The following is a 22,036-nucleotide window of genomic DNA, read 5'->3' as shown; positions in this document are numbered from 1 at the left end:
ATGACGATTGTCGATTATGATATTGCGAGCAATATTATGAATGTTGGGAGTTAATATAAAACATGAGAAAAGTGGTATGAGCGAAGGAAGCATTGTCCGACTTCTCCTAGAATTAGCGACGCGTTCTTATAGTTAGTTTACTAATGTTGATACGAATTCTCTTATGAAGGTAACGACGTGATATCGACGGAGAACAAGTGAGCGATATCTTAGCTAAGCGACCAAGGTATGTGAGGCTAGTCCTTCTTTCTAATGGCATGAATCTTTTAGCTTGAATCCCTATTCCTTTCATGAGTTCTTGCATTCCAAGAAGTTAAAAGCTTATACCTATGAACGTCTTTATGAGATAAGTTATACGATATGATGACACTAGAATGATGATGATGTTATTCCTTGCCTACACTCACCTTATGTACTAGTCCTTTCAAGGTGAGGCAGAATGCCCATAATGGTTCCATAATGTAATCGGGGGATCATGACCTTACGTCACCCCGATAGAGTAAAGTTGATCATGAGCCTCTTACACGCATTATGATAAGATAAGTATTTTATGATAAGCATATTACTATGAGTATTTACATTAAGCATGTCATGATTGCATTCACACCGGGCCTAGTTGGCCGGGCAGACACCGCTTCGGCGGGCGGCGATACGGATACACCACGACCTACGGGCGTGGGCAGACACCACTAGTGGGCGGCATGAGATGGTACCCCGGACGCGGGAGGCCTGGACGCGGGCTAATATTATTGATTATCACACCGTTCCGACATGGACGGGCAGCTTGCATATGATGCATACATGTTATGATGATGAGTAAGACAACATGCATTACTTCATTTATGATTATCAGTCACATTCAGTTGTCTCATATTGATGTTATCCTCATATTATTGATGTTTCCTTTCATTATGTATGCCTCTCATACTCGGTACAATATTCGTACTGACGTCCTTTCTTCGGGTGCTGTGTTCATGCCCACAGGTAGACAGGGAGGAGAGCTTGGCCAGGGTCCTCAGTAGCTGTCAGCTGATAGATAGCACTCCATTGTTCGGAGGTGCTTATGTCTATTCTTTTGATGTACATTCATATATGCATATTTTGGGCATGACGGAGTCTTGTTCCGTCTATGTATTCATTATGTTAGTAGAGGCTCGTAGATACACAGTGTGGGTTAGATGGTCTCACAAGATGTTTTCATATGTATGTATATATTATTTTGATGGCCGAGAGGCAAATGTATATAGAGTATTTATGTTTTAATTAAATATGATTTTCCTACAATTGGTATGTAAAATTGATGAAAGAGTAATAAATGAGCAAGACAAGCAGTAGAGTAAGCGGTGCTCGGTAATTGCTCCAGGTACCCGTCGCGGCCCCTAGCTGGGTCGTGACAAGGACCAAGCAATACGTTTGCATAAACTGTGGCCTAGGGCCCAAAATACAGACACAGGTGTTCAACATTAGCAATTTACAAGACTGAGACTGGCTATAGCTGATAGCATGATTATGGGACTCATGCAAATAACTGGTTATACACTGACTGAGACTGACTGAGACTCATGTGATAACAATGCATAAGTCTATAAAGATTACATGTTGAGTTCATGATGTTCAAAGTGACAACCATGAACGAATTTTGTAACTGCAACCCTAGAAGATAACAGTTCTATATCATATCATGAAACTAGGGCTAAACTATATTCTAAGTCAAATTACTGATAAGTATGAAGAATGAGGCGTAGGGAGAATCATGAATAATTCCCTAACGTAGATAGTTAGCCTCACATACCTTAATTCCAGCTTTTGAGCGTAATAAAATGTTTGTCAACCCTTTCAACTTTGATCTATATCAATACAAGTCAAATGGATTCTATATTAGCAATAATATTCATGCTTTGGTCATCTAAGCATTTTATCAAATGCTTAGTGGGCATAAAGCTTCACAATCTCCATTAATGGCGTTTCTTCACCCAATTCCCATTCTATTAATTCTAGGTGATTCTACAATCTCAATTAGGTGTAATTAGCATCATTCTCCATCTCCCATATGATTATAACAATCTCAAGTCAACAATCCAAAACCCTACTATAGTTCGTGTAATTCTCTTTACTAAACCCATTTACTATTCTCTCAAGAACTCATCAATTCACTATTATGAATGATTAGAGTGTAGAAACATTACCTTTTTGACGTTAAATCCTCTTGATTCTAGGGTTCCACGCCCAACAATAATGTTCCACTCACAACTCTATTGATTAGAAGAGTTTACTCAAATTAGAAAGAGATTAGGGACTTTAATTCAATCTAGAATCATGATAAAACTTACCCTGTAGGGTTCTTGAGGCTTAGGACTTGTTCTCCCTGACTTTAGGATAATTTTTCGTGACTAGGGGTGTTACGAAAATAAACCCCAAGGTTAAATATAACTTAAAACGCGAAATCCCAACTTTTAACCCGAAACCCGACCTGTTACGCGATGGGTCCGCGATGCACGTGCATCGCGCGACATTATACAGGTCGATACTCAGAGTTGTGCGATCGGCCCGCGATGCGGGGCCATCGCACGCGCCTTCACGCGCCCCGAAAAGCGGCGTGTGTCGGTTCTATGCAGTGTTCGGTAACATGGTCATAACCTTTTGTACAGAGCTCTGTTTGGGCTCTACAATATACCGTTGGAAAGATATTTCAAAGAGCTACAACTTTCATGTTTTAAGTTTTCTCAAATTCCCAACGTACTTTCACGACATTTGACTGTAAGGCAAACGTATCGAAAACTTAGCCGATTCTATAGAATTTTAAGTGCCTTACTATTAGCCATATTGAGATGATCATATCTCCTTGATCTGATCTCTCATTGGCCTGGTCTATATATCGTTAGAAAGGTATTTCTACGTACTACAACTTTCATTAAGGGTACTTTCCCAAATTCCCCATTAATCAAGATTTTATGGCTGCCCGAAGTAGGCCAACCTTCAGTTTTTTCACTAAAGATCTATTGACATGAGTCTAACCTTAGTTCTAAGATACGGGGTGTAACACACCTATACTTGATCGTGAATTCTTATCAACCTTGTCAAGAGTGATGTCATGGAGTCATTTTTTTTTAAAATAAAATAAAGGACTTTGATTTTGAATTTCTTTAGCAACCCAGTTGTCATGACCCAAATTCACTAAGTCGCGCGGGCATCTACCTTTTACAACCTCGGTAGGAGAACCCCTTCTCAAATCATCAATTCAAACTACAATAAAGTAAATATAGCAGAATAAGTAGAAGCCTGAATCATAAATAATTATAAGTGCGGAATATAAATACAATCCCTAAGGAACTGGTCTGACTTGTACAAGAGCAACTACAACAATGTCTAATATACAAGTCTAAAAGTCAAATAAAAAGCTGTTTGAATGATGGAATATAAAGACAGGATAGATAATCCTCTGGGTAGCGACTCGTCAGATGCTCACCCTAGACACTTGCAAGCCAGGCCTCGGAAATCAGCCTCGAAAAGTGGAAGTAGAATCTGTCTCAAACTCTACACACCGAAAATGAGTGTAGCAAGATAGCATTAGTACAAAAAACACGTACTAAGTAGGCATCATAGGCCGACAACAGTTAGTTAACATATATAAAGTGAGAGACTGAAGAATAGACATGCTCACTATCAGGTATAAACACCACACAATCCAAGTATAACAACTCAAGTACATGAAGATCAATTAGCCGAATCATAGCCTATGGTTAAGCACCTAAATACAAGTCTTGCCAAGTTTCCCACGATTCCACCGAATAACCATAAAACCTAGTACAACCAACAATGTCACTCCATAATCTCAAGTCTCAACCTAGGAGAAAGTCTCTACTCCTCGAATCCATCAATTCCTAAATATATACTAATCAGGCAGACGGCGATCTCAAATCAGTAAACAACCAGGAAGTCAATAATGACTTCACAAGCACCGTACAATACGATAAATAACCACTACCAAAAATCAAATGTATGAATGAATAAAATATGAGTGCAATGCAATGCAATGATACACACATGCTCCAGGCGGATGGTATTTACACCTCGACAGTCATGACCCATGGGGGACCCGCGAAGACAATGTACCTGCTGTGGCACACAGCCGGTACCAAGTTAGTATTGCAGAACGTGCAACCCGATCCTAGTCAATGTTGTGGTACGTGCAACCCGATCCAAGTACGAGTATATATATATATATATATATATATATATATATATATATATATATATATATATATGTGTGTGTGTGTGTGTGTGTTGTGGAGCGCAACCCGCTCCAAATACATGATTATGAATGCAAGCATGATATCAATGCCAGCAAAAGTATATCAATGACAACCATGCCATACATGGACACATATCACAATAACAGTTTCAATATCATACCTTTCCCATCCTTCCCAACAACATCAACATATTATAAAATACGATCTCCATCTTCATAAAGTAAATCACTAAGAAACAAGTCTGGAATCACTCACATGGCTACAAGCCAATAAATCACAACAAGGCAACAACTCAATAGAACACAACAAGACGACAAGCCATAATCAACAACAATACCAACCTAAGTAATCCATCCCAACTTTATACCCGAAGCCGTAACATGCTTTCTCTGAACATCACTAACCCTACATATGCTTTGTTAATCGAAGTCTAACCATATGGTAAGCCATAACCTACCTGGAATGCCGATCAGGAACCTCGAACCAATCCGCTTGAGCCGTGCCTTTATTCTTCGGAGATCCTTGGAATGATTAACGTCTATCCTGTATGAATTCTACGTAAAAATACGAATCTAAGGATACCCATAATGCCATAGTTTACTCAAAAGCCAAAATAGCATAATCCGAGCCACAAGGGTAAAACTGTAATTTCATTGAAATATCGGGTTCAATATGGTTAAAAAACAATCCTACGAGTTTAGACAAGTCCAATGATACCCATATTGCAATACTTTAATTCGAAATCTTAAAAAAATCCAAGAAGGTGACCCCGAGCCCGAAAGGGAAAAATTGAAATTTTAGTTTAACAAAAGTTTACCCATAGTCTAATTAGTCCAAATCCAAAATATCCCATCAAAAGCCATGATCTTGGCATCCAATTCCCCTTTCCCACAATTTTCACTTTACGGCTAAAACCCTAATTTTGCACCCAAAAACGTGATTTAAAAATACTAATTACGGATAGGAATCAAGGAGAAATTAATAATTTAGGATTATAATCTTACCTCCGAGCTTAGATGAGCAAAACTCCTTTGAAACTCTCAAAATCGAACTTCAGAACTTGTAAGAAAAGTAACTAAATCCTGAAACAAGTGGAAATTAAAAACAAAAAATCAGCAGCAGTTTCGGTCAAAAACAGGTTCAAGATGATCACGAAGCTTACTTTTGACAATCCTAATAAAATCCTCGTGAAAGTCCACCCAAGATAGACTTTTGAATCACCCAATTTAGCCTTAAAATGAGAGATATATGATGCTTTTAAGTTGTGGAAAAAATGCAAAATTTTTAAGGGCAAACTTAGTGGCAAAATCGTAATTTGCAGCAATATTACATCAGAAAACAAGCAGAGAATTTCTTTAGTAAAATGGTCATATCTCTCGCATACGATGGCGAAACGCGATGAGTCTTGTTGCTACAACTCTGAAATTACGATACAGATCTAACGGTTCAACCGAAACACAAAACAAAGGTCGTTTGCTTATTATGGTACCCTTTTTGCTCAAAATGGCGTCGAAACAAAAAACAAACACCATACAACCCAAGCACATTCGAAACTCATCGGAATATAACCAAAATTTGTGGAAAAGTCCAAAATCATCATACGAACCTGCTCGAACTCTCAAAACATCCAAACGGGACCGTCTTGACCTAATTTTGACCGTGGTCAACTCCAAATCATCTCAAAAATTAGTTTCTCAACCAACTACCTAAATCACACCCGAACCTCTCGACAATCGAACCAACGGCTCGACTAAGTCATAAATCATATTCTGGACCTAAAAGAACTGTTGAAATTCCATTACGGGCACGTTTACCCAAAAGTCAAATTTTGGTCAAATTTCTCAAACTTAAGCCTTCAAAATTCCAAAGCTTAGATTTTCTTCTATGATTCTCATCCAATCATCTTGGGAATGGTGCCACCCATCCCCACAAGTCATAAACATTAAAACAAAGCTAACAGAAATAAAAAAAATCTCGGATCCAGGTCTTAGTTGTCCCGGTGACCATCTTTTTACCATAAATAGGCATATTAAATATTAAAACCGACTTAAATGTCAAAAACCAACATGACGAACTCTAAAATTAGCTCCGTAAATTTTTAAAGGTCATAAATAATATTCCAAATCTAACAGAACCTTCAGATAGCCAATCAGAGCACGTTTTCCCACAATAAACTATTTATCCAAATAATTGAATGCCGAAATTTACAAAGTGAAACCTTCTGCCAAAGTGAACCAAATGATATTCGTTTGAATTCAAATTTGTCTAGCAAGTCAAAATAATTATAACGGAGTTTCTGGAATAGACGACACGCAAATTAGAGCACAGGTTCTCAAAATGACTGATCGGGTCATTACATAAGATACTAATTAAACAATCGTTCGTCCTCGAATGATAAAGAAGAGTACGAAAGCTGACGGTAACCAAGGAATCTCTAAAATAACAACACGGAAGCCTCCACGGCACGATGTACGCCAAAATCACTGCCTGTTCATCTTATCAGTCAAAACTTTCTCTAATTTAGCTAAAAGACCCAAGTTTTCATATTTCCCACACTCAAAATTTCTTTCACCGATGATCCCCATATAAGAGCTGCCTTTGCTGGAATTCTTTAATTTGATATAACCATAACTCTGAACGCAATCGATAGGTCCCACAAACGTTCCTCAAAACAACACAAACCTTTAGATATAGACACAGTCATAGCCCACTCTGAACCGGTAAAATATTATGATTTTGCTAACCTTTCTTTCACCCATCTAAAGTCGTTCTTCGAACCATGATTTCTTCGAAACACATAAACACAAGCCCGAAACCATGACTTACTCTTTCTAGAGTAGAATATTTTCTTTATCGGAGCAACTCTAAGCAATTCCATCAAACTGATCTTACTCATAGCCGACTTCGCTAGTTTCAAGTCTTCTTAGACCTTCAAATCACAACACATGAAGCATCCCATTGAATACCTTGCCGAGCCAAGTTCGTAGGAAACAATCTAATCACTCTAAATACCTCTTGCAACCATGGTACCTCCTCAAATCATTACCAAGTACTGACGTAAACCATTACATTTGTTTGAGTAGCTGCTCTCGATAAATTATCATCAAGTCCACTCGCAAACCCTGATAAAGCTTTGTAAAACCTATCATTCCTCAAATCTGAACTGAAACTCATCGAATCTGTGAGGGTGATTTGCTAGGAAACCCATAAGTCCTTCTGGGAATATAAACATAGTCCATCAAGCTCTAATATAACAATCCTGACCCGGAATGAATGCACAACCCCTGACTACCACCGATAATCACTCAAATTGACTCCAACTTTCTGAAACCAATCATAGTCCTCTCTGTGGCGGCGAATTCTAATCTTTTCCTCACACATAATCAATCATGTCTGTCACCCTTGACTCCAAAAGCTAAGTCCTATCCAAGTTGTCAACTTACTACCGAAGAACTGTAATGTCACGACCCAACCCCATAGGCCGTGACTAGTGCCCGATCTGAGCACCCGAACACATCTATCAAATGCTATCTCAAATTTTATCAAACACATTCAAGTATATAGCGGAAGCCGACAAGGCTATATTTCAAAGTTAGATAATTTCCAGAAAAATTTCGGCAGAGTTTCCTTTGTTTGACAGGCTATCCAAAATAACCCTGCGCACAGAAAATACCAACAAAAGACCACACAGGGCCAACGAAGCAACATTTAAACATATGCGGACCGGCCGCCGCGGCGAATGAGATCGCCCAAACACAACATATACACGCATCTGTACAGAAAGACCCCAACCCACAAACATGTCCACAGACCTCTAAACAGACCGACAGAATCATATGACGGGACAGGGCCCCGCCGTACCCATGAACGGGAATATATATATATATATACAGTAGTGACAGACTATACCAAAAGATGGGCTCTGGATAAGAGAGCGCTCCAAAATAGGAGAATAAGATCCTAAGCGGACGGATCAGCAAACCTGTCGTCGGTACCTGCGCGGCATGAAAACGCAGCCCCCGAAGAAAGGGGGTCAGTACGAAATATGTACTGAATATGCAAAGCCTGAATTACAGAAACAAAATCATAACTGGTACAGAACGTACAGAAAGTAAATAAAAAACCCAAAGTATCAGATACATATTTTCAAAACATGCAGAGTGTGTACAGAAACATATGTCACATCAAATCCAGCCCCTGCCAAGGGACTCGGCAGAAAGAACGTGGCCACCCTCCCGACGCTGGTGCCACAACACAGAAGAATCAGAACAGGGGCATAACCCCGTAACATAATATGTCATATCAGATGGCCATAGCAAATCATATCAGAACAAGCGTACATGGCACAACATACTCCACAAACCCATGTACGCGTATACCTGCCCCCTCACATCGAGGCACGACGAACAATGCAAAGGATCACGCTTGACAACATATCCTGGCCCGGGCTCAGTGGGGGAAACATTGAGGCATCCACGAACGGAGTAGTGAGAAACTAAATGCACTAAAAATACCATATATATATTTCCAGAGACTCAATGAGGCATATCGAATGTCAAATCAAATCAATGAAATCGGACGGAAACATAGTAAGTAAATTTAGATGTCATAACGGGTTACGGAGGCATAATCTATCCGAGATCGTTTTCAAGATTCAAAACAATTTATAAGACTTAATGAAATATTTAAAATAGTTTTTATTTAGTAGATAAAGGAGTAGTTAGAGTATCTCTAACGAAAACGCTCGAAGACAAGTCATAGACACATAAAGGGTAAAATTGGAAATAGTGGGCCCACCTCGGAACCAATGAAGCGGTGGGCTCAAATTACGTATTTTTAAGCTTATGGGGTCACCTACAAAGGCTCTAGGACATTCCATAACTTCGTAAGCAATTTGGGAAAAAAATTCATAATTTTTCATCAAAGCATACTTAAGGAATTCAATTCTATTGAATGAAAAAGCGACGATTTCAAATGCGGATTCCGATGGACAGAATATTCCCCGAGGCGTAAATCCAAGCCTAGTACATCTAGGACATGCCAAGAGAAGAATCGGGATAGCTTTACATACCTTTCTTGCCCTTTACGCTTGCCAAAACTCAAATCCCGTTTCGTCCAAAATCTACAAATGGTCACATTTACCAATTTACTATTCATAAGACTTAAAATTTCAACCTTAACCAATTCTTGTCTATAAAAATTTGAGCAGCATCTCCCCTATATATATATCATCCCCGAGGTTAAAACTCGGCTAAAACAACAACAACCATACCAACAACAATATATACAACATCAATAATCGACTAGGAACGCATTCTAGCATAAATAGTCTTATTTTCCAAATAATGCGACAATTCCAAATCCAACTTTGCACTTACAACCCGATATCAATATTTTCATATTCACATACTAATATAAGACCATTCAAACATAAACCAAAAGTATTCCAAGCTATATATTCAATATTCAACAATTCCATCAACTTCCATATTCAATCCAAAATTCTTATATATGCAACAAAACCATTCCAACACATTTTCTACTTACTAATTCATCTCCAACAACAATCTACACTTTAACAACTTCATTATCTTAATATCATAAAATCACATTAATGTGTCATAATTCTCTACATTCCATTTTCATGTCAACTTCACTCGTATAATCTTCCTTTGCATTGTGAAGATCACAATAACACAACTAACATGTTAAACAAAATAAATCCAACATTATCTCAACAACATATACCACACGGCCAACATGGCTTCTTTCCAATTTTCATTCAACTTCCATAATTTCATAAAAACTACATTAAAATCACATAATTTCCTATAACCATTTTCAACAATTTTCCATACCAACTTGAACCATTTCCTTCCATTTCCATTACAATGCTTCAACAACACAATTAACATAACAAATAAAATTGGTTCATCCTTCTACACACATACATACCCACTTTGCAAACTTTCATATTTCCATAATTTCCACTAATTTCTACATACTACAACATAAACAAACCTTCATAACATAAGAAAAAGGAATTGATTCTTACCTTTTTCTACAAATTTCTTCACTTGAACAAGTTGTCAACTTGAAGAAATAAGTGCTCCTTCTTCCAAAACAACTACACCAAGTTGTAAAGGACCCTTAATTGAGTAGGAAAACCACAAGCTAATAATTTTTGGAGGAAGATTTTGAGGACCTAATTTTCCAAGGTCTTGGCCGTGTGGTCCTTCAAGTTTTTGCTCTTCTTTTTCTCTCAATTTTGTTCTTGAAGATTCTTGAAAATGAAAGAATTGTGGTCTAATGTCTCATTTAATACATGGATTAATGAATTACCATGGGCTTGGGCCATATGGCCGGCCACCCCTCTTTTGGGCCTAAATTTTCTCCCCTTTTATCTTTTTTTTGGGCCAACCCGGTTGGTCACGAGTTGGGCCTAATCCACTGACCTTTCGACCTTAAAACGTCCATATCTCCTTGTACCGACGTCACCTGGGAACCCACGACCTATGGTTGGAAAGATAATTCAATTATCTACAACGTCTACTTCTTGGTATTTTTCCAAATTCCAAACATAAAATACCGTTTTTGCCCCCCAAAGTCAGGTCACCCGAAAACGTTTTCTTAAAAATATTCGTTTGGAGGACTTCCACTTTGATTTGGCCCAAGGGTCCTTCTTGAGTTGTGTTTAACTTCACATATGTGATTCATATAATTTGTCACATGTCCCAAAAAAAAAAAAAAAAAAATCTTGACGTGTGGGCCCTACCTCAGCTTACAAATAATCCGACGTTCAAAAATACGGGATGTAACATCCTCCCCCCGTTTAGAACATTCGTGCTCGAATGTTAAATTAATCTTATAGGGTCTTGTAAGCATTTTGGGGAAAATATATCACAAAGTAGAGGCTAGATCTGTCAATACACTTATATTTCGAAAAAGGCATTAGTATACCTGTATCGGCGTTTGGTAGCGCCTCCGGGTCCTGTCGACTAGTCAAGGCATAGATGCGGTTCGAAGGACCGCTTGAACTGGGAGCCCCGCCACTACCTCTGCCGCGGCCTGCTGATGTCGACGTACCCTGCCCCGCAGGGCGCATGGCTATCGAAGGAGACGATGACCCAGCGACTGATCCGGTAGGCTGCGCTGCACCTCCCAAATTACCCTTATACGGACACTCTCTCACAGTATGGCCCTGACGGCCACAAGAATAACAAGCACCTGTAGCACGGTAGCACTCTCCAGGGTGGTATCTCCCACAATAAGAACACTGAGGCCTGGGTGGCCTCGTCTGACCGGAACTCCTGTCTACCCGCGAACCTGAAACCCCGGAGCTCTGGCCTGCTCCTAAATACCCTGGGCTATCAAATCTCCTGCCTGAGAACTGCGGAGGTGTGCTCTGTGCAGGCTGGGAAGAATGCCTGCTAGACTGCTGCTGCTGCTGAGGCTGCCCACTCCGAAATTCCTCAAAATACCCAGATGATCTGGCCCTCTTGGGCTGTCTCCGATCCTGACTCCTATCGGGCTGATGACCCCTATGCCGGTCCTCCATGCCCTGAGCGTGCGCCTGAATCCGGGCAATATCCATATCGGGCTGAGCGGCCAATACCAAGCAACTGGCGACAAAATAACGGTCCAGCCCCATAATATACCTGTGCATCCTGTCAGCCATAGTAGCTACCACAGCAGGTGCATATCGGGCCAATGAGTCGAACTCCATACTGTACTCTCGAACACTGCAGCCCCTCTGTCTCAGCAATAAGAATCTGTCAGCCCTGGCCCGCCGTAACTCCGGAGGCAGAAAATGGCTAAGAAAGGCCTGAGAAAAATCATCCCAAACTGCTGGGGGAGCGCCGTCACCTCTGGATAACTCCCATGACTCGTACCAATTAGCCGCTACATCATACAACCGGTACGAAGCTAACGTGACTGACTCTGTTGCGGAAGCATTAATCAAATGTAAAGTGCGCCGCATCTTCCTGATAAACTCCTCAGGATCCTCCTCGGGCTTTGTCCCGAAGAACTCTGGAGGATTACAGGTCAGGAACTCACGAGCTCTCGAACTGTCACGTCTGTCTGCACGACCATCCCCAAGTCTGTGCCTATGAACCTGCCCTGCTACCAGTCTGGTCAACAACTGGACCGCATCTCTCATAGCCCGATCCTCAGCCCCTGGCTGTGGAGCTGGAGGCTCAGGTACTGGAACCTCTGGAGCTACTGGTGGAGCTGCCCCAGACTCCTCTGATGATGAAGACGTAGCAGAGTCTGCTGGCCGGGACGCAATATCACGCATCATCTGAGCAAGGGTCCGAGTACCCTTCTGAGCCCGGCTGGTCTCTCCTACCACGCCCTTTTTCTTCTGGGCAGCCGTCGCCTTTTTCGGAGGCATCACTGAAAGAAAAACAACAACGGATCAGGACAGAATCATCCTAATAGCACAGCTCTATCGCACGATCTAAGATTTCAAAAAAATAAACACCCTAAATGTCCTGTAGCTTCCTGTTTATAGATGTGGTGCACAACACACCGATAAACAAGACTCTACTAGACACGGTCTGTAGACATTCCGAGAACCAAACCGCTCTGATACCACTTTTGTCACGACCCAACCCCATAGGCCGTGACTAGTGCCCGATCTGAGCACCCGAACACATCTATCAAATGCTATCTCAAATTTTATCAAACGCATTCAAGTATATAGCGGAAGCCGACAAGGCTATATTTCAAAGTTAGATAATTTCCAGAAAAATTTCGGCAGAGTTTCCTTTGTTTGACAGGCTATCCAAAATAACCCTGCGCACAGAAAATACCAACAAAAGACCACACAGGGCCAACGAAGCAACATTTAAACATATGCGGACCGGCCGCCGCGGCGAATGAGATCGCCCAAACACAACATATACACGCATCTGTACAGAAAGACCCCAACCCACAAACATGTCTACAGACCTCTAAACAGACCGACAGAATCATATGACGGGACAGGGCCCCGCCGTACCCATGAACGGGAATATATATATATACAGTAGTGACAGACTATACCAAAAGATGGGCTCTGGATAAGAGAGCGCTCCAAAATAGGAGAATAAGATCCTAAGCGGACGGATCAGCAAACCTGTCGTCGGTACCTGCGCGGCATGAAAACGCAGCCCCCGAATAAAGGGGGTCAGTACGAAATATGTACTGAATATGCAAAGCCTGAATTACAGAAACAAAATCATAACTGGTACAGAACGTACAGAAAGTAAATAAAAAACCCAAAGTATCAGATACATATTTTCAAAACATGCAGAGTGTGTACAGAAACATATGTCACATCAAATCCAGCCCCTGCCAAGGGACTCGGCAGAAAGAACGTGGCCACCCTCCCGACGCTGGTGCCACAACACAGAAGAATCAGAACAGGGGCATAACCCCGTAACATAATATGTCATATCAGATGGCCATAGCAAATCATATCAGAACAAGCGTACATGGCACAACATACTCCACAAACCCATGTACGCGTATACCTACCCCCTCACATCGAGGCACGGCGAACAATGCAAAGGATCACGCTTGACAACATATCCTGGCCCGGGCTCAGTGGGGGAAACATTGAGGCATCCACGAACGGAGTAGTGAGAAACTAAATGCACTAAAAATACCATATATATATTTCCAGAGACTCAATGAGGCATATCGAATGTCAAATCAAATCAATGAAATCGGACGGAAACATAGTAAGTAAATTTAGATGTCATAACGGGTTACGGAGGCATAATCTATCCGAGATCGTTTTCAAGATTCAAAACAATTTATAAGACTTAATGAAATATTTAAAATAGTTTTTATTTAGTAGATAAAGGAGTAGTTAGAGTATCTCTAACGAAAACGCTCGAAGACAAGTCATAGACACATAAAGGGTAAAATTGGAAATAGTGGGCCCACCTCGGAACCAATGAAGCGGTGGGCTCAAATTACGTATTTTTAAGCTTATGGGGTCACCTACAAAGGCTCTAGGACATTCCATAACTTCGTAAGCAATTTGGGAAAAACATTCATAATTTTTCATCAAAGCATACTTAAGGAATTCAATTCTATTGAATGAAAAAGCGACGATTTCAAATGCGGATTCCGATGGACAGAATATTCCCCGAGGCGTAAATCCAAGCCTAGTACATCTAGGACATGCCAAGAGAAGAATCGGGATAGCTTTACATACCTTTCTTGCCCTTTACGCTTGCCAAAACTCAAATCCCGTTTCGTCCAAAATCTACAAATGGTCACATTTACCAATTTACTATTCATAAGACTTAAAATTTCAACCTTAACCAATTCTTGTCTATAAAAATTTGAGCAACATCTCCCCTATATATATATCATCCCCGAGGTTAAAACTCGGCTAAAACAACAACAACCATACCAACAACAATATATACAACATCAATAATCGACTAGGAACGCATTCTAGCATAAATAGTCTTATTTTCCAAATAATGCGACAATTCCAAATCCAACTTTGCACTTACAACCCGATATCAATATTTTCATATTCACATACTAATATAAGACCATTCAAACATAAACCAAAAGTATTCCAAGCTATATATTCAATATTCAACAATTCCATCAACTTCCATATTCAATCCAAAATTCTTATATATGCAACAAAACCATTCCAACACATTTTCTACTTACTAATTCATCTCCAACAACAATCTACACTTTAACAACTTCATTATCTTAATATCATAAAATCACATTAATGTGTCATAATTCTCTACATTCCATTTTCATGTCAACTTCACTCGTATAATCTTCCTTTGCATTGTGAAGATCACAATAACACAACTAACATGTTAAACAAAATAAATCCAACATTATCTCAACAACATATACCACACGGCCAACATGGCTTCTTTCCAATTTTCATTCAACTTCCATAATTTCATAAAAACTACATTAAAATCACATAATTTCCTATAACCATTTTCAACAATTTTCCATACCAACTTGAACCATTTCCTTCCATTTCCATTACAATGCTTCAACAACACAATTAACATAACAAATAAAATTGGTTCATCCTTCTACACACATACATACCCACTTTGCAAACTTTCATATTTCCATAATTTCCACTAATTTCTACATACTACAACATAAACAAACCTTCATAACATAAGAAAAAGGAATTGATTCTTACCTTTTTCTACAAATTTCTTCACTTGAACAAGTTGTCAACTTGAAGAAATAAGTGCTCCTTCTTCCAAAACAACTACACCAAGTTGTAAAGGACCCTTAATTGAGTAGGAAAACCACAAGCTAATAATTTTTGGAGGAAGATTTTGAGGACCTAATTTTCCAAGGTCTTGGCCGTGTGGTCCTTCAAGTTTTTGCTCTTCTTTTTCTCTCAATTTTGTTCTTGAAGATTCTTGAAAATGAAAGAATTGTGGTCTAATGTCTCATTTAATACATGGATTAATGAATTACCATGGGCTTGGGCCATATGGCCGGCCACCCCTCTTTTGGGCCTAAATTTTCTCCCCTTTTATCTTTTTTTTGGGCCAACCCGGTTGGTCACGAGTTGGGCCTAATCCACTGACCTTTCGACCTTAAAACGTCCATATCTCCTTGTACCGACGTCACCTGGGAACCCACGACCTATAGTTGGAAAGATAATTCAATTATCTACAACGTCTACTTCTTGGTATTTTTCCAAATTCCAAACATAAAATACCGTTTTTGCCCCCCAAAGTCAGGTCACCCGAAAACGTTTTCTTAAAAATATTCGTTTGGAGGACTTCCACTTTGATTTGGCCCAAGGGTCCTTCTTGAGTTGTGTTTAACTTCACATATGTGATTCATATAATTTGTCACATGTCCCAAAAAAAAAAAAAAAAAAAAATCTTGACGTGTGGGCCCTACCTCAGCTTACAAATAATCCGACGTTCAAAAATACGGGATGTAACATGTAACTTATGATTGCAATCTTCATGTTTCTCAACCTTTATCCGATACACAAATCCGATACAACCCTAAACTTTTCGACGCAAAACCTTTAGCCTCATATAATAACCCTTTAATCATAGAATCTCCCATTGTAACACCTCGATATGTCCATAACAATTCCGAAAGTATCGAATCTTACAACTACCGCTCTAAACCTCACGCAACTACTCCCAAGTCCTTAATATCCAAAGTGCTCACCCAACCTATTTAAGTCAATATTACTTGCAAAATAATACACTACCGCGAATATGGTCTCATCTCGATAATATAACTCTAGCCTTCGCATAATAGGGATTTCGACAATTCCTTTCCCTTAAACCGCACTAATTCATCCACTGAAGAGTGTTAGGAAATTTTCCAACTATGTACCACACAAGCCACTTCCATAAGCCTTAACATGTCAGTTACCTGAAATTTGCTTCTCACTAGTCGCTGATCACAAAACCTCACAGAACTCTATCATATCACTTAGTCTATTTCTGTAGACTTCTTTATTTAAACGTACTCAACAATCACACCCCATATGAAATATGCAAGAAAACAACACCACAATCCATATTGACCCAAGTAATCTTAAAGATGTACCTGATTCTTATCGATTCTCAATCAACTATACCTTTTCTTAACTCTTCAATTCCTCAATTTCTATCGGTTCACATATACTGCCATTGTCTGACCATTACTCGAACCCACTCAGTAGTATGCCGCATACTCTACACCCTAGATTTCCCTTAACTCGCTCAACTCTAAAACTGATTAATTTCTAAATCCAGCGTATCACATACACAACCTTACTAGTGCCCGCACGTATCTCCACTAAGGTGCCTTTGCTCAAATTCCCTTTAATCAAATTCTGAAATGTTCTCCACAACTCGAATTAATTCAAACCTCATCATTGATTTACCACTTCGAATGTCCCAATTGTCGAACCAGAACACCTCTAACCATTTGTGCGATTATCCCTTTCATTCGATTAACTCAACCGAGTAGCAACACCAGTAATAGCAAGAGCTAGCCGAAACTTACACAACGGTTACAAAGCTCTCAAACCTAATCCAATATTAGGTGAAACACCCGATAGCTCTTCGAGTACTAAAACTTCGCACTTGTCCAATACTAGAGTCATCTTTACTAGTCAATCACTGGCTCCCATTGGCCCACGACATAACCAAACATACCAACTCAATACTAAACCCTTATGTCTATTCTACCATGTAAGATCGCAACATAACTCTCAATTCAACTAGCTGTTGATTCCACAAAATCCTTACCAGTCCTCTAAACACGAAGATCTGGTGAACCTACCCTTTATTGAAGGACCAGGACCACAACTGCCCAACATCTTAAGTCTGCACTCGACACAAGTAACTTTGCTTTCCTATCTAGAACTGATAATTTTTTCCCTGAAGGAACCCACAACCACTAGCATATAGTCTCGTCGAAGTCCAAATTAACTTTTCACGACTGAATACGAAATCCATTCTCATACCAATTGCAACCTTATCCTAACAAGCACAACAGAAACCAAATTTTCTCTTCCTAATAACTGATTAGTCTATCCAAATCCTCTTCCTTACGCCTCCGTCCTATTAACACCAAAAGTACTCATCTCAAAATACCCTAAGAAATCTCACTTCGCTACACGTTCCCCACAAAAGTTGTCCTTCATGTCCTTATTCTCAACTTCTCTTCTTTATGTCACGCGGACACTAAAATTTTGTCAAATTCGATGATCTTTACCAAACTTATACTCATCTGCGCATATCGATATCCAATACCATACCACTAATGAATCGTTGGCCTGTCATTGGTACACCCGTGTCACGCAAACCATCAAAATACCTTGACGATGTTGAAAATTTTACAAAAACCAATCATATCATCGAACAAATCACTCTTGTTAAACCATAGATGCACTTTTACGACTTCTGACCAACCCAACACTGGAACATAGAGATCATTCGACCCTTTGTACCATCTCTCCTCTCAAGAAAACCCCCATAATAAATGAGTCTTAATCACGATCTCGCACAACTGAATCCTCAAGTCATAGCTTAAAACTGATTTAGTCATGTGTCAGAATTAGGACGACACGTCTCGTACCATATTAAGCCATGTCATAACAAAACAGCTCACATAAGAGTTCCCACCATTTGTGGGAGAATAAGACAAGGAAATTCAGATACCAATTAGAATCGACTAGATACCAATTTGAACAAAGTAGCACGAAAGAATGAAAGAATTGGAAGTTTCCTAAATGTCCTATAGCCTCTCGCGGATAAGTACGGAGCTTATTGTACCAATTCGCAAGGCTCTACTATACATTCTCTTGTACTTATAGACCGAGTAACCTGGGGCTCTAATACCAACTTATTACGACCCAAATTCACTAAGTCACATGGGTACCTACCGTTTCCCTTCTCGGTAGGCGAACCCTTTCCCAAATCATCAATTCAAACCACAATAAAGTAAATATATCAGAATAAGTAGAAGCCTCATAAATAATCATAAGTGCGGAATATAAATACAATCCCTAAGGAACTGGTCTGACTCGTACAAGAGCAACTATAAAAATGTCTAATATACAAGTCTGAAAGTCAAATAAAAAGCTGTCTGAATGATGGAATATAAAGACAGGATAAATAATCCTCTGGGCAGCGACTCGTCAGATGCTCACCCTAAACACTTGCAAGCCATGCCTCGAAAATCAGCCTCGAGAAGTGGAAGTAGAACCTGTCTCAAACTCTACACACCGAAAAGGAATGTAACAAGGTAGCATCAGTACAAACAACCCGTATGGAGTAGGCGTCATAGGCCGACAACAGTTAGTTAACATATATAAAGTGAGAGACTGAAGAATAGACATGCTCACTATCAGGTATAAACACCACACAATCCAAGTATAACAACTCAAGCACATGAAGATCAATTAGCTGAATCATAGCCTATGGTGAAGCACCTAAATACAAGTCTTGCCAAGTTTCCCATGATTCCACCGAATAACCATAAAAGCTAGCACAACCAATAATGTCACTCCGTAACCTCAAGTCTCAGCGTAGGAGAAAGTCTCTACTTCTCGAATCCATCATTTTCTAAATATATACTAATCAGGTACACAGCGATCTCAAATCAGTAGACAACCAGGAAGCCAATATTCACGAGCATTGTATAATACGATAAATAACTACTACCAAAAATCAAATGTATGAATGAATGAAATATGAGTGCAATGCAATGAAATGATAAACAAATGCTCCAGACGGATGATATCTACGCCTCGACAGTCATGACCCATAGGGGACCCGCGAAGTCCATGTACCTGCTGCAGTGCACAGCCCGATCAAAGTCAGAGTTGCGGAACGCGCAACCCGATCCCAGTTAGTGTTGCAGTACATACAACCCGGTCCAAGTAAGCAAGTGAGTGTGTGTGTGTGTGTGTATATATGTTGCGGCGCGCAACCCAATCCAAATATATGATTGTGAATGCATGCATGATATCAATGCCAACAAGAGTATATCAATGACAACCGTGCCACACATGGACACATATCCCAATATCAAGATCAATATCAATTCCTTCCTCTTCACAAGTCAATAACCAATAACTGAGAGAAAGATGAGAATGAGTACACTGCATTATACCAATGAATGATGACAACATATCAAATCAATCGTGCCACACATGGACACATATCACAATAACAGTCTCAATATCATAGCTTTCCCTTCCTTCCCAACAACATCATCACATGATAAATATGATCTCCAACTTCATAAAGTAAATCACTAAGCTACAAGTCTAGAATCACTCACATGACTACAAGCCAATAAATCACAACAAGGCAACAACCCAATAGATTACAACAAGGCGACAAGCCATAATCAACAACAATACCAACCTAAGTAATCCATCCCAACTTCATATCCGAAGGCGTAACATGCTTTCTCTGACAATTACTAACTCTACATATGCTTTGCTAACCAAAGTCTAACCATAAGGTAAGCCATAACCTACCTGGAATGCCGAACAGGAGCCTCGAACCAATCCTCTTGAGCTGTGCCTTGCTTCTTCGGAGAGCCTTGGAACGATTAAAGTCTATCAAGTACGAATTTTATGCTAAAATACAAATCTAAGGTCACCCATAATGCCATAGTTTACCTAAAATCCAAAAATGGACACAAAATAGCCAAATCCGAGCCACAAGGGCAAAACTATAATTTCATTGAAAAATCGGGTTTAATATTGTGAAAATAGAACCCTACGAGTCTAGACGAGTCCAATGATACCCATATTGCTTTACTTTAATTCGAAATCCAAAACAAACCCAAAAAGGTGACCCCGAGCCCGAAAGGGAAAAACTGGAATTGTAGTTTAAGAAAAGTTTACCAATAGTCTAATTAGTCCAAATCCAAAATATCCAATCAAAAAGCCATGATCTTGGCATCTAATTCCCCTTTTCCCCAAATTTTCACGTTAGGGCTAAAACCCTAATTTTGAACCCAAAAACATGATTTAAAAATACTAATTAAGGATATGAATCAAGGAAAAATTAAGGATCTATATATATTATAAAAGCAGGACATAGGGCCGTCACGTGGCGCTCTTAAAATGTAGGATTTACAATTATCTTTTTCCTCAGATTTTTGGCAAGTTCTTCTAAAAAATACGCAAACACAAATACGCTGTCACGTTTGCGAAAAGACGCAAAAAGCATACAGCCCTTCATACAGGCCTCTTGCCGTTGAATATTTCAACCCCAACTCAACCAGATTCACCATCAATGCTACTGTTACTACGTCCCTCGAGCTATCCTCACAGGTCTCCACTGGCACTACCACCCACCTCCGCCGTAAAATTACAACCGCCAGCCGACTAATATTCATCTGCGCTCTATGTGCGCCGACCTGATTAACGTAGTTACACCCTCACTGTGTTCACCCCAACACCATCCGAGGACCAGGAAATCATAGTACACTGGATTGACACCCCAAAAATTATCAAGTTGATTTTATTATATATGAGAGATAAGAGATACTAACACAAATATGAAAGGAAGTTGTTATGTTTGTACTGCACATGTAAAAGCAATAAACTATCTTGCATATTAAGCCCCTTTTTAAAATTTTTAGTCGACGAACTAGAGGATCGACAGGTTCAATCTCCCATCTTTGGTTAGTACTCTATTATCTCTTACCAAATATATTTGTTTTTTGTCAGTTGTTCATCAAAGTTGTCAGTGAAAATTGGTAGTTTCTTTTATTTAGCAAATCATGTACTAAACCTTCATAATAATTGGAAGAGAAAGACTCAAGGAGGGGGTGGGAGTAATATAAGGTGTAAATACATATGGTAATGAGTCAATAATTATGTGAGAAAATATGCTTTCTTCTATTAGACATGTCAACTTTATTCCTTCTCTTGATTCTTTTTCTTATTGACCTATGGCTGTTGCAACGAACTTTGGCTCTTCATGGTTTTAAATTGATATGGGTCAGTTGGTACATTGATATGAGAAGTTCGTTTGTCGGTCTTGACATTTTCAGGTAAACCAAAGTAGTTTTTTGTTCTTCATTTTTGAAGAAATTTTGGGATTATATACATGAATCATGTATGACATCGGTGGTTAATGCTTCCAATACCATAATTTTCGTATACGAGTCTCTGTCATAAAGCGACTTTCCAATTGCATATTCCTAAATAATTGTTTCTTTACGTTTTGTATTCTAATATTTTCCATCAATGGCACATAACTGTGGATTTAAAAATTATATGATGATAATAT

General features: G+C 39.4%; 1 long non-coding RNA gene across 1 annotated transcript; it reads right to left on the bottom strand.

Annotated features, from left to right (window-relative positions):
* Nucleotides 1-12,233: 12,233 nt before the first annotated feature.
* LOC132629424 (uncharacterized) lies at nt 12,234-14,509 on the bottom strand. Its single transcript, XR_009578225.1, has 3 exons — nt 14,464-14,509; nt 13,302-13,387; nt 12,234-12,650 (listed from the first exon to the last, which is right to left on the bottom strand). It is a non-coding gene; the product is annotated as an uncharacterized LOC132629424 (long non-coding RNA).
* Between the last annotated feature and the right edge of the window lie 7,527 nt (nt 14,510-22,036).

This window comes from Lycium barbarum, chromosome 2 (assembly GCF_019175385.1).
Source record: "Lycium barbarum isolate Lr01 chromosome 2, ASM1917538v2, whole genome shotgun sequence".
Taxonomy (NCBI): Eukaryota; Viridiplantae; Streptophyta; class Magnoliopsida; order Solanales; family Solanaceae; genus Lycium; species Lycium barbarum.
Note: the sequence above shows the minus strand (reverse complement) of the source record. Positions and strands in the feature narration are given on the sequence as shown.